The 15,191-nt window shown below is 37.8% G+C and overlaps 1 pseudogene; it reads left to right on the top strand.

Annotated features, from left to right (window-relative positions):
• Positions 1–13,474: 13,474 nt before the first annotated feature.
• On the top strand, positions 13,475–13,995 carry LOC106989122 (heme-binding protein 1-like; annotated as a pseudogene).
• Positions 13,996–15,191: the final 1,196 nt, after the last annotated feature.

The following is a 15,191-nucleotide window of genomic DNA, read 5'->3' as shown; positions in this document are numbered from 1 at the left end:
CTTTCAGGGTCATCATGTTTTGAAATTAGGAGGGAGCAAAGGGACTCACTCCTCCTGCCAAATAACAAATTAGCATCTTACATTGTTTATTAACTGCATCCAATTGCAAATGTCACCAAACAGCTATTAAACAGCAAGTCCTATGCACAAGACTCAATGGTGCATGACACTCTGATTAGGTGCAGTTTTCTCTAAAAGGGTGATTATTCTTAGAAGGAATATTTCATTACCTTTAATCTGAGTCCAGTTTATGCAACCAGAACCTGAAGCCTCATAAGGTATGTAACCAAACCTCTGTATAAATCTATCAATGCTGTGGGTTATCTTAATGAACCATCTGTATGATTGAAATGCACTATTCTGAGTTATGTGTCAGAGCTTATTAAAACTCTCATCAATTGCATAGTTGAAATTTTAAAAAGGTTCTACTATTTTAATGCATGATTTGTATTACCCTTCACTTGAAACAAAGCGGTGCTCTCTGCAGTTTCCAAGCAACATATCTTTTCCAATTACTATTTAGTATTGAATTCTGGCCCTAGATTTCTAATGCACTTCCCTTCATCACTGTGTGTATAGAGTCTTGCAGAAGAATAAAACTATCCCATTACTTTGCCCAAATCTGCTATATGTCATATGTAAACCTTTTATAAACAAGATAAATGCATTAGGACATTTAAAAATGACTTGTATCAGTTGAACTTACTTTAAGCAAAGGAAGAATTCAATTTAGTTAAAACTCTATTCAAAAGAATTTTTAATGATTGGAGTTTTCATCTTATTTAATAAAAAATAGAGTAAGAATTCTGAACTCAACCATATTCACTCTTACATTGTAGACTAAGGATTACAACTACAGAGTAGCAAAAGTTTGACTAAAGCAGGCTCATAAACATGATAATGAAACATATCATGTTTATCATGTCCTTGGCCTTGATTTAAGCCATTGACATATATAAGTTTTATAATGCTCAAATTAATGCTTAGATAAGCTAGCCACTAGCATTAGTCTCACTTTATAGATGAGGCAGCATTTGAACCAAGATAGTCTGACTTGGAACAATTAAGTAATTGATGTTCCAAAATTGTCATAATTGATAGTCCTACTTCAAGTTAAATCTAATCATCTACCAAAAGAAATTAACAAAGTTTCAACACATCCAAAATTAGTTGTGAGTTTTATAAAGTTACACAGTAATTGATTATTCAAAAAGCAATTAAAATTTCATGATAAACCTTGCAGAGGAAAGTATTAGAAGTAAAATGAGACATTTTATTCCCTGTGCATGGAGTTCCATCCCTACTGTTCCCTAACCTACTGTTAACCTATTTCTGTAGAAGTTCCACTGCTTTTTTATGTTGCTAGGGCAAATTCCCCTGAAAAAAAGAGCGAGGATATGGAAAAGACTTGACAAAGTAGCTGTTGTTGCCGACAAGAGATTCTCCATTGCTAGAGCCTCTGTGTATTTCTCTGTAAACCTACATGTTACTGGTATTTTCCAGGCCAGTAAGGCAATCAAGTGGGATAAAAATGCATCAGTTCATCACATAGCATGTTCTAATTATTTACTTTAACAGATATGGCTTGGTTTCCTCATACACAGTGATTTATAAACTTCTTAGCTTTCTCGCAAGCGTCGATAACACATTTTGATTAAGTGACACAATGCAGAAGACAAAAATTGGCTTCTGAAAAAGATGTTTTTTAATGCTTGGTAGGTTTTCTTGGGTAGTGGACAGAATTTGTGCATAATGAGAATATATGTAGGGGGTTTAACAGTTTTGATGTGATTATCCAGCACGATAACAAATTGCTTAGCAACATACAGTTAGCAGCCAAGAAAAAAAAATAATGTTTACCATGGATATGTAACAATAGCCCTAGGTGGCTAGATATTTTACATGCACTGCTGTTAGGGGATGTATTCTATGCTCTACTGTTCCAAATCCCAAAATAAATGGGACACTTCTGTTTTTAGCTTTGGTGCCTTAACACCAAGTGTGTAGAGGAGCTCAAGTTCACCACTAACTGTAAATGGAATAGAATATGCCACTCCATTGGTTCCTTCCATAAGTAGCCGTGGATTATTTATTATATGCTTATCATACCAAACAGAATTCAAACAAAATACTAATTAAAGTAGCCCTACGTCGGGCTCTGTGCTGACAGCTCAGAGCCCAGAGCCTGCTTCATGTTCTGTGTCTCCCTCTCTCTCTTCCCCTCCCTTGCTCTTGCCATCTATGTCTCTCAAAAAAAAAAACATTAAGAAAATTAAAAAAAAATTAAAAAAAAATTAAAAAAAAAATTAAGGAATACCTTGCCATGTGTCTCCAAACCGTGGCCATGTCTATCTCTTGAAGGAACAGTTCTTTAATCTTTTCATTTTGGTTCACCACTTTATGCAAACCTCAGTGCCTGATACAGAGTGAGCAGAACACCTGAAAGAATGTTGCTGAATAAAGAATTCCTATTGTTTACTGGTCTAACTGACCTGCATGAGCCTACATGGTAGCATAAAGAGGATCAGAACTGCCACTGTTTACACCACTAATGCCCAGATGCAAGACAATACTAGTCAAACCTTGCACGATCCTTTCTGGCCAATGAGAAGGACAGACAAGTGGTAGTTTGTATGTGTGCGAGATGTGGAGGGAGGGAAGAATAAAAACAGAAATATCAGCAACAGTCTTCATGAAAATCATTCTCAGTTTGGTTTACTTCCAGATCTGCCATCTTAAATTCCTCCGTCACAGCCAGAGGAATGTTTCTGAAACACAAATTTCATCAGTCTTCCCTTCCCCATAGAAAGTCCTTTAATTTTCTTCCATATTCCAACATTTTAAGCATTCTCCCTCACTACCACCACCCATGTTGTTTATGGTCAAGACATACTAAAGATGATTGTGTCTTTGCAAGAAGAACCAAAACAAAACCACTAGAAAACTCAGACATTAAATATATAAAACTACCATCATCAATAGCTATTCTTACCCTTTTTCCCTCCTATTCACCTATAGGAATTATCTTTATATAACGTGTACTCGTTCAGAATTTACTTTTCTATCCATTGATACTACTTTCATCCCTTCTTTGCTCCCTTCTCAGAACTGGATACACGAAATGTACCTGGCCCCTCCTTGTATCTTTCAACTCTTTTGTGCATCCTCCCAATTACTATTTAAACATAATCTGGTACTTTGCATAGAAGTTCCTCCCAAAGCCCATGTTCCTTTTTTTAAACTACTATTCTCTTCCCTATATTCCACAACTCAACTTATAGGCCAATCAAAATCAATGTGACTGCTCCTGCCGAAGTTACCAATGACTTTACACATGCAAAATCAGGAACTGGATTCTGTTGACTGCTCCATTTTTGAGAGACAGTTACTGCACTTTTCACGGTTTATTTCCCTGATTCTTCCTTCTTTGCACTCTTGTTTTCTCCATTTTTGTTGAAACTTCAGATACAAGAGTTCCTTAGGGCTTTGTCCTATACACTCTCTTCTTTGAAAACTATACTATTCTTGTAAGGAATCACATCGCCTCCTATGGAATAAAAACTAATCTGTATATTGAAGGGTAGCAAAATGTACTACCCCAAACATGCCACTTTGTCATATTGACCATTTTGAGCTGTAAAACCTAAAAACAGCAAATGATGGTCGAGGCTTTCTCTGAACGTCCCTTCCTCAAAATAAATTATCCAAAAGGAACTTAATTGTCATAGATCCCTTTCCTGAGAGTGAGTTATATCAACAAAGGGAGGTTGACTAATCAGAATAGACAAAGTCAACACTATACCCAGACCAGCTTGCCACAAATTATTACCAATTATCACACCTCCCATCTATTCTAAAGACTCACTTATCCTAAAAATCATTGGCTCTCCCCTCAAAGGACTGTAACAGCCCTGCATCTCTTTTCCTTGTTAAGATGGTATTTAGCCCTGAATTCTCAAGCCACCTTTTTGAGTTACTCATTTTTCCCTGGTTATCTTCCCACCTATACATGACATACACGTTAATAAACTCCTGTTTTTCTCTTGCTAATTTGCGTCTTATTAACTGGGGTCTCAGCCAAGAACTCAGGAGAGTAAGAGAAAAATTTTTCTTCCCTTACAATGTCAACAAACTCCAAATTTACTGATAGGTGAGACCTCATTATTGAGTTCTGTGCACACATATCTGACTGCCTATTCAGCATTTCTACTTGGGTAACTCTCAGGCATCTGAAACACAATCTATCCAAACTGAATACCTCATCATCTTCCTTCCTCTTCCCCTCCCCATCCATTTTTCCTCCAGTGTTTCCTTTATCCACTGATAGCCTCATTACTTACTGTTACCCTCGATATCCTTGGAGACTGATTCCCTTCTGTAACCAATCAGCACATCTCTAGTTTTTTATCTGATCATACCTCAAATCCATTCACTTCTCTCCCTTTGCATTATAATTATAACCAAGCCAAGTTAACATTGTTGTCCACATGACTCCATTGGCCTCTAAGGTTGTCTTCCTAGGTGTTCTCTTACTTTGTTCTAACTTTGCCATTGTTTACAGAGAACCTAGAATCACCTTAATTTTTTTTTAATTTTATTTTTGAGAGAGCAAGCAAGCAAGCAAGCAGGGGGTGGGGGGCTGGGCAGAGAAAGAGAGGGAGACAGAATCCAAAGCAGGCTTCATGCTGTCAACGGAGAGCCTGACATGTGGCTTGAACTCATGAACTGTGAGTCCATGACCTGAGCTGAAACCAAGAGTTGAACACTTAACCAACACTGAACCAGAAACCCCAAGAAGGTAGAATAAGCTTGAAAAAAAAAAAATCAAACTTGCACATCTGATCATGTCAATTCTCTCTTCAATATGCTTTGACTTCCCACTGGTCTTAGTATAACTTTCAAAATATTTAACCTAAGTGACAAAAGCTCACTATATTCACTACTGCCTAGCTCATTAGGTTCAATTTAATGAACTCTTGCAACTGTTTTAGCCACCTGTGTCTCCATTTCTTTACTTAAAAATGAATCCTCTTTTCTCTCCTCTGAACACTGCATGATATCTATCAATCTGTCAGAAAGCTTTCCCTATTTCTTCTAGTCTTGAAAATCTTGAATCACCTTTCATCAGGGCTGAGATTGTATCCTATGCTTCTCGAAAAATATACCTGACTCTCTAGGCTATTTTGAGGGTTCCCTGTTATAGTATCTCATTTTATTTTTTTCATGTGATATTTAGCAAATGCATTAAAATAATTTATGTGATTTTCTGTTGCACGTATGCATAACATACTAGTCATGATTCCATGAAACCAAGAACCTTGTCTTTTTTTATCACACTCTGCCAAGTTAATACTAAAGAAAAACCTATGAAATAGATATTGGATCAATTATGCAACCATGTTACTGAGGCATTTTTCTTTAGTTATTCCTCACCTTTAGCGAAAACCAAAGATAAACCAACTACAGAGTTTAATGGAGTTCTTACCAAATTCCCTCGGCCTTCTGTGTCCCACAGGTTTGAAGACAATTAGTGTACTGGTGACTCTTCCTATTTAGTGTATCAAATATCCTATAAGAGGTTATTTTGGGCTTTCAAGATTAGAAAGAGATCCTTACAATTTTACCTTGAGAATCCACATTTCGTAAGTTAGATCCCTCATACGATCATATTTGAGCTTTAGATATTTAAATGAATCATCTGAAGTTTATCTATCACAAGCATCAAGGCCAAATAGGCATTAATTTATTGCATGTTTTATTAAAATACATGAGGTAACCTATAAAAAATGGCAGGGTAGGGGCGCCTGGGTGGCTCAGTCAGTTGAGCATCCGACTTTGGCTCAGGTCATGATCTCGCAGTCCTTGAGTTTGAGCCCCATGTCAGGCTCTGTGCTGACCGCTCAGAGACTGGAGCCTGTTTCAGATTCTGTGTCTCCCTCTTTCTCTGACCCTCCCCCATTCATGCTCTCTGTCTCAAAAATAAAAATGGCAGGGTAAAAAAATTCTCTAAAATACTCTTAATCATTTGGGTTTACATTTCCCCCCTTCAACCTATTCATAGAATAGTAAGAGGTCATCTTAAGAATTTTTACTTTCAAAAAATTAATAATGCACTTGAATAAATCATTCCAGAAAATTTCAGATTAATTTGGCATTTGCTCACAAGTTGCAGATGTTATATTCTATTTATAATCATGTCCCACCAAGAAAATTTAAAACATAAAATAGTAGTTGGTCCTTTTGAAAACCTAAATTATAGAAAATTGAAATAACACATTTTAAGAATATTGGATTGGAATTTCATAATTAAGAATACTACTTTTGGGATGCCTGGGTGGCTCAGTTGGTTAAGCATCTCACTCTTGGTTTTGGCTCAGGTCATGATCTCACAGTTCATGAGTTCAAGCCCCACATGGGGCTCCATGCTGACAGTGTGGAGCCTGCTTGTGATTCTCTCACCCACCCCCCTCTGTCCCTGCCCAACTTGCACATGTGCATGCTTTTTCTGAAAATAAACAAAAAATTAAAAAAAAAACATTTTCGTTTATATTTCTATTAGTGTTTATCTCACAAATTCTAGTTTATATCATAATAACTAGAAAGTCAGTGGAGTGTAAACCACCTTCTTGGTACATTTTAGTCTCTATCTTCATTCAAAATTTTAATAAACTAAGTTAGAATCATTGGCACAACTAAGGTTTCAGTTAAATCTAAACAAACACTGAACACACAGCAAGGGGCAGGAAGATCGTGCATCAGTCATGTGCTGCTGTAAAACACTGAATTCTTATGTTCATAAACGTATAACATTCAGGTACAGAAACTCAATACATCAAAACCACATACAGTGAATCACAGTACTCTTGACATACATAGAAATAGGTCTGTTTGAAGATATTTATCAACCACAATTTTATTAGAATTGTGGACTGAATGGCAACCTGTACTGAAAGTTTATGTTTCTACTGAGAGACATGATATGATAGAGTAGGAGTGGAATGTAGGCATTAGAAGTCAATGTTTGAAAAGATGTTTTACCCACGTAACTTATTTGCCTAATCATTCTATTCCTCCAGAGATAGTATAGAATTGACAAACGCAATGTTCTTCTAGGCGTGAAGTATTTTGCTGTATTCATACAGAAATTGTAACCTCACCATTTGATTTCAGTTAGAGACTTTTTAAGCACTGCTTAAAATTTTACAACACAGATAAGCAATTCAAAATGGAAATGTACAGTTATAATCAAAATATTTTTGAAAAATTACCAATTTGGGTTTTTTTTTAATTTTTTTTAACGTTTATTTATTTTTGAGACAGAGAAAGACAGAACGTGAACGGGGCAGGGTCAGAGAGAGGGTGACGCAGAATCTGAAACAGGCTCCAGGCTCTGAGCTGTCAGCACAGAGCCCAACGCGGAACTCGAACTCACGGACTGTGAGATCATGACCTGAGAGAAGTCGGCCGCTTAACCGACTGAGCCACCCAGGCGCCCCCATTATTACCAATTTGTAGTAGAGCATCACATAAATGACTCTTTGTCCTGATTCCATTCCAGCGCATTCTTCTCATGGGTGCCCAACCTTACTGTGACACAATGCACACAGAAGCAGTGAGGCATGGGGAATGACAGGTACCTAAATGTGAATCCTTCTTTCAAGAGTTTGAGCTCTTTCCACAGGATAAATCACTTAACATCTGAGATAATTATATCTACTTTCAAGCAAGATTATGAAGATTGGAGAGAATATAAATTGACCAGCCGTACTTAGCTCATACTAGATAAAATTGTGAATGTTTTTATTAGGTGGTCCAAAAAAATCCTATTTATGTCCTCTAAGAAAGTATCTTTCATCTTTATAAGATGGCCAAGAATTAAAGAACAGAAATATTTGGCAGAATTATGGAAAATAGAGAATCTTCCTTAGAAAAGCAGTAGAAAAAGAATTCGTAAATAGTGCCTATTTTTCCCTGGTTGCTTTATATATTTTGTATCAAAATTCTACAAAAATATTATAAAGTAGGTTTTTTGTTTTGTTTTGTTTTTTAACTCCCGATCTTCCAAAGAGGATATTGTGGCTCTAGGAGCTTAATGCACTTTTCTTCTTGACACCAAATCCCGTGTTCATGTTTCCTTAGGCTGGGCTCTAGAATCTCTATGTATGTTGTCCATAATTCAGGAAATACATTTAGTGGGAAAAGCCTAGACCTGCCTTCTAGTGAAGGGCAGAAGACAGGTCTACAGGAGCATGAAACTGAGAGCATTAAGACTTCCTGTCCAAACTTCTGCCAAAGGCTGCTGGTATACAATTGTGGTAACTTCTACAAAATATATTGATATGTATATCTTTGTGTATTTTAGATATACCCACACATCTGTATTTTTAAATATACACGTTTTTTACTTCAATATAAACAAAAAAAATCAACATCCAATGTGCACTTATAACAAAGTATTCTGGACCTCGCATTAGGGAGTAAGACAGAGCTCATTAAGTTAAATGGCATTTAAGCTTTGACCTGAAAGACAGAAGAATCTAACCAGAACTGCATGGCAATAGAAAAACTGAACTGTGTACAAAACGGTATAGGGGTCAAGGTAGTGTTCACAAATGGAGGAGGAGATTGGGATCCCAGGCAGAGTGTCATTGGAATAATCTGGACAGGGCAAGATGCTTCTAATAGGTTTAGTTTGTTAGTGCAATGGGAAGACTTACTAAAAATACATGAAGTAAATAACTTTACAAGAAAGCAAATGTTAAAATCTCACACCTTAAGTTAATGTTAGTCACAACCCAACTTTTTGCAGGAGTAAAAGTTCTTCTTTATGATTAGAATACTTTAAAGAGAGGTCCTGCTGTGAGAAAAGTTTAATTGGTTGTTTTCTATATTCTGTGAAATGCACTTTTAAGAACTTGCTCCTTGGCAGCAAAATTGGCATTTTGCAATGTGTGTGGAGCCTGTATGATAATGAGACATAGGGACCTTTTCAGGGATAGAGCAACACAGCCTGTTGAACATTTATATTCAGTTTTCTAAATAATTAAGAACAGAATTTCCCAGATTAGCTCAAGAGCGTCTTCTGGTCTCTGATTAAGAACTGGTTGGGAGACAGAATAAGGAATGTCATTGAAGTCTGCACTATCTTGATTACTTACAAAATTTAAGTATTTTGTAAGTAATTTAAAGCGATTGTTTAAGGCAATTATTCCTAAAGTGTCATCAACCAACCAGCAGCCTCAATATCACCTGGGAATCCATTAGAAATGAACATTCTTAAATAAAAATAAAAAGGGGGCACCTGGGTTGCTCAATCAGTTGAGTGACTCTTGATTTCACCTCAGGTCATGTTCCCAAGGTCATGGGATCAAGCTCCACACTGAGCTGCTTAAGATTCTCTTTCTCTCTGCCCCTCTCCCCCACTTGCATTCTAAGGTAAAAAAAAAAAATGAAAATTCTGGGGTCCCACCTCAGATCTACTGAATCAAAATCCTGAGGTAAATCCAGCACTGTGTTTTATAACCCTTCCACATGATTCCAAAAAACCCTTAATTTTGAGAACCAGTACTTAGAACTTCCTCCCACCTTATTACTAATCATCAGGGAAATGCAAATCTAAACTACAATAAAGATATCACCTTACATCAGAATGAGTGGAATCAAGGAAAGAAATAAGTGCAGGTATATATGTAAACTGATGAAGCCACTGTGGAAAGCAGTATGGAGGTTCTTAAAAAAATTTAAAATAGAATTACTGTATGATCCAGTAATTCCACTGGTGGGTGTTCATCCACAGAAAAGAATACTAATTCAAAAAGACATATGCACCACTACATTCACTGCAGCATTATTTACAATAGCTAAGATATGGAAGCAACTCAAGTGTCCATCCGTAAGTGGATAAAGAGGTGGTATATATACCATGGAAAATTACTCAGCCATAAAAAATGCAATCTTGCCATTTGCAACAACATGTATGAGCTGGAGGGGAATGCTAAGTGAAGTCAAGGAAAGATAAATAACATGATTTCACTTAAAAATGGACAAAAAAAGACTCAGAACTGGTAGTTGCCAAAGAGAAGGGGGGAAATACAGCAGGGGGATGGGTGAAATAAAGGGGATTAAGAGGAGATCCTGGGTGGCTCAGTCGGTAAGCGTCCGACTTCAGCTCAGGTCATGATCTCACAGTTTTTGAGTTTGAGCCCCGCATCGGGCTCTGCTGACAGCTCAGAGCCTGGAGCCTGCTTCAGATTCTGTGTCTCCCTCTCTCTCTCTCTCTGCTCCTCCCCCACTCTGTCTCTCTCTCTCTCAAAAAGAAATAAACATTAAAAAAAATAAAGGGGATTAAGAGCAACAAACTTCAAGTTATAAATCATGGAGATATAAGGTACAGCATGGAGAATTAGTGATAATATTGTAACATTGTATGGTGAGTATACTCATTGTGGTAAACACTGAATAATGTATAGAATTGTTTAATCAATACATTATATACAACTAACGTTGTATGTTAGGTTAAAGTAGAATTTTTTTTTTACCTATTAGTTGGAAACTGCATAAAAGAAATCACAGATATCCAAGGACCACTCAAATGCATGTAGTCCCATCTCTGTATGGTTTTTGTACATTATCAACATCAGTAGTCTGTACATTACATTCTTTCTCTTAACACAATGTGAATAAGTAATCATGCTTCCCTTATCCCACTCCAGCATTAACTCCTCTGATTTCATCAACTCCTGGCTATCTGGCTTCCACCCCAGAGACTACTTCTCTTTGGTAATTCCTGTGAGCTCCTCACTTAATGCGTCTTAAAAATTGCATGCCTGCTTATTATCTATGTCCTACTAGAATTTAATTGCTTGCTACTAGGTGATTTTACTGTGTTGTTCACTATTCTATTTGTAGCAGCTGGAAAAGTACCTGGCAGAGATTACTTGCTCAACAAAATGTTTTAAATGGCAAAGAAAATAACTTGCTTTCAATTCCTCGGGTACTCTACAAGGTTAACACACTTCATTAACATCAGTATTCAAAATCATGAAATCTCCACCATGGACTTCAATAGTACTTCAGTGTCTGGCTCTCTCTATATGGTCCTCAGTCTTCTGTTTTCATTATCCCTTGCTGGAGATTCTTTTTCTCTTTGTTTTGCAACCTTATCCATTCATAGAGGCACAAAATGATGGTAATTCAAGAAGGCAAATTTTGAAATCAGATCCTATGCAAATTACATGCTATAAGCCTTGCTTATCTCATCTGTAAATTGGCATCCTGATATTATTTATCCTGTGGTATTTTGAATACTAGATGAAATTGCAAATTATAGCAACTAACCCTTACTACGTTTTGTCATTGTTCCTCTGCAAATAATGGAAATCACTAACCTCCAACTTTTAACTTTTTCAGATCTACATTTTCAACTTCCTGATGGCCAATACAGGTTTTTTAACTTTCTATTCAACTTGTTACCACCACACTGATTAGTTTTCCTCTTCTTTCAGATGACTTGGGAACCCTTGGCTCAACTGCTCACTTCTCATCTTCAACATCCAGTCAATCAGCTGTATTTAGTTTTAAGTTACATGATCATCTTTTCATGTCCAACCACCCCCCAATTTTTCCCATTTCCATCATGACCTCACTGGTCTAAGATCTGGAGATGTGCCCTTTACAACAGTCAGCAAAGCAAATGCTTCATGAATTCCCTCCAGAATCCCTTATTCCACCAATCTGCAGCAAGAATGTTTCTTTAAAACACAAATATATTGAGACCATCAATTGCCTTCTCATGGTCCTCAGAAAAAATGAATGTAATTACTACTTCAGTCCAGTAATCTCAAGGTGGCTTAGCACAATCCCAGCCCTCTAATGTACAGAGAATATATATTCCTCCATAAAGCATGCTAGAGATCTTGAGGGCACATACACACTAGGATAGCCACAAAAGGCATCCAACAATGCTTACGCACATCCCATCTCCTGGATACAAGTGAGAAGGCCCCATATGGTCCCGAACAGATATCCTGAGTGCTTAAGGTGGCCTCATGCAAATGAATATATTTTCTAAGCCCCATACTACACCTGAAACCAATTTTTACCATACTGTTAACTATCTAGAATTTAAATAAAAACACATAAAAAAAGAGAAATTCATAACATGATCTACAACATCCTTCCTTGTCTAGCCCTTACCAGTCTCTTCAGTCTCCTCTAATACCATGAGCCCTCTTATTGTCTTCTGAAGTCACTACTGGACCTAAACCAGTTTCTCATACTTGCCAAGCCCTGTCCTGCCACTGGAGTTGGGCAGGCTATTGGTATAGGTTGAAATACCCTTCTTTTCTTTCTTCACCTCAGTTAACCCTCACTGCTCCTTCTCAGCTGCAGCCATTACTCTCCTCTCCTTGACAGGGTAAAATAATTCACTATATAACACTTTAATAGCACTATATTCTTAGGTGCAAGATTTATCGTAAGCATTCCATAAAAGTTAATGAAACCAGAATTAGTAAATACTTTAATAAATTCTTTTTGTAGGGTCTGTGGTCTAAATTTGCAATCATTTATGGGTCGCCCCCCCCCCCAACTATTGCTGATCTGCCAAGAATGAACCTTTCATTTTTTTTTTTACTCTAACAAACTGCATGACTCAAATTTCTTCCCTAGACAGTTTTATACTTCCTGCTAAATCTGATGTTAAATTCTGAAATGTCAAATATGGTTAAGTTCCTTCCCTGCTCAACATCCTTCATTTGTTCTTCATATGTGTAAGGAATAGATACAAGTGTCTTAGCATGATAAGGTTCTTTCTAGTCTGAACTCTATCTTTCCTGTATTTACCAACTTACACTATCTCCAACAAAGTACCTTCAGAATTACCTGAATCAACATATCTGCTTTACCTGATATATACTTCAAGCTCCCATGGGTTAAAGCATATGTACAATAAAAGCTGAAAATCCACTGGACTTGATACAGGGCAGAATTAAATTTTTTTTTTCAACATTTATTTATTTTTGGGACAGAGAGAGACAGATCATGAACGGGGGAGGGGCAGAGAGAGAGAGGGAGACACAGAATCGGAAACAGGCTCCAGGCTCTGAGCCATCAGCCCAGAGCCTGACGCGGGGCTTGAACCCACTGAACGCGAGATCGTGACCTGGCTGAAGTCGGACGCTTAACCGACTGCACCACCCAGGCGTTATACAGGGCAGAATTAAAGAACTAAACAGTCTGGGCGGACGTAATTTCCCTTCACGTCTCAGGGAGAATTTCCCTCCTAGATACATGTTTGACCACCCCACATTTGCTTCTCTATGTATTTTCTCTTAATATCTGTTCTCGTTTTTAAGTAATGTGGTTTTACTGGAAAACATGTTGTAAATAAGTGCTATTGGTTGTAGTATTCATCATTATAGTACCTTAGAAACCAGTCAGAAAAAAAGAGTGCCACAGCCACATTTTGCTGAGCATGGTCAAGAACTTGCTGTTTCAGACTGTTGGCAAGGAAGAAGTCTCCTATGAGGACGCAACCTGTGAAGGCAGGCGGTTTGCCACAGTGGAACTGACAGATAAGCCTGTGGATGAGGCTCTACGGGAAGCATTGCCCAAAGCCATGAAGTACGTGGGAGGCCCCCAGGACAAGGGAATCGGGATGGGGATGACAGTTCCTATCTCCTTTGTTGTATTTCTCAGTGAGGATGGTTCCCTACAGAAGAAATTTAAGAAGTCTGGTTCTGGATTCCAAACCAGTTTCAGAGCCACCTGCCAGTTTGCATCGATGAAAGCATTAAGATGGAGAGGGAACACATCTATTCCCTGCAGTTTGGTGGCTACACCGAGCAAGCAGACTGCACAGCTCATGCCGCCCAGCTACGGACCACCTTGGAGGGCACAGCCACGTGCCAGAGTGACATCTACTTTTGCACCGGGTAGGACTCTCCCATGAAGCCATACGGGCATCACAATGAGGTCTGACTGGTGAAAGCATGAATAATTCACTGACCCAGAACTTCCTGGATGTGTGCTTCTGTGTCCACTTCCTCAGGGGAGAAGGAGGAAGCAAAGTTTGCAACTGTATCTCCAGCTTAACCAAGTCTTCTTCAAAGCTGGTTAGAGTTAGTTGTCTGAAATGAGCATAGTCTATCTATGCTCTCCTTCTTGTGGTGGGTAGAATACAGCCAAGATAGGCAGCATCCCTCTGACCAGAAAAAATCCAGCAACATTTTCCCAGCTAGCTGGGTCGCTAAAAATGGATGTTTTAAAAATTACTGAACATGTATTTTTGTCATTGAGGGAAAAATGTGGTTTGTGCATGATCTTTCATCTGTGATTCTTATAAGGCCTTTGTCTAAAAACAAACAGAAGATCTTTGACTTAAAAAGAAAAAAGAATTGGATATTTTCCTTATAGGGACAACTGGATATGATGGAGTAGTTCAAAGCACTTCTGCAATATTTAACTCAGTGCTGACTGTATATGCAACACTGTTAAGACCTAAAGGAAGATTATAAAGGTGATTATACACAAAATACTGTCCTCAAGAAGCTTCGTGTCTCCTGAGGTTCCAGAAGAAGCAGGCATAGGATTGTATTCAACACAAGGTGCACAGTGTAATGTGCCAAAAGTTCTATAAAAACTAAGTGCTTTAGCAGTGCCTGAAATGGAAAAAAGATTAATTTTTACTGAGATGACTGGATCTGACTTAATGATGTAAGTGACATTTGACCTGAGTCGAAGACAGTGGAAGATTTGATTAGCCAGAAACAGGGAAAGAGGTCACCCCAGGCTAAGGGAGAAATAGGAGGTGGAGCAGTGTCCACAGGGCATGACCTCTTTGGAGAAAGGCAGCTAGAACAGAGCTGAGGTTCACATAGGTCTTCTGTAAGAAAAGTGATTCATATGGGAGATGAGGTTCAAAGGACAGATTGGGGTCAGACTGTGAAGTCACAGATACCATGTGAAGACATTTTTATGACCACAGCAAGGGACAATAAGAAACAACATTTTTTTTTGTTATTCTTTTAAAATGATCAGGATTTAGTTGTAGCTATTCTACCATCTCTAGGACATTAGGAAACACAAACTGTTTTAGCCTCAATCTCCTATACAATAAAATGATACCTATTTATGTGGTGTGTTTTGTTTTTTGTAATTTACTCTATGCCAGGCTTTGTTATGGAGCTGGT

Source organism: Acinonyx jubatus, chromosome A1 (genome assembly GCF_027475565.1).
Source record: "Acinonyx jubatus isolate Ajub_Pintada_27869175 chromosome A1, VMU_Ajub_asm_v1.0, whole genome shotgun sequence".
NCBI classification, from domain to species: domain Eukaryota; kingdom Metazoa; phylum Chordata; class Mammalia; order Carnivora; family Felidae; genus Acinonyx; species Acinonyx jubatus.
The sequence above is the reverse complement of the archived record's forward strand: the minus strand, read 5'-3'. Positions and strand labels throughout refer to the sequence as shown.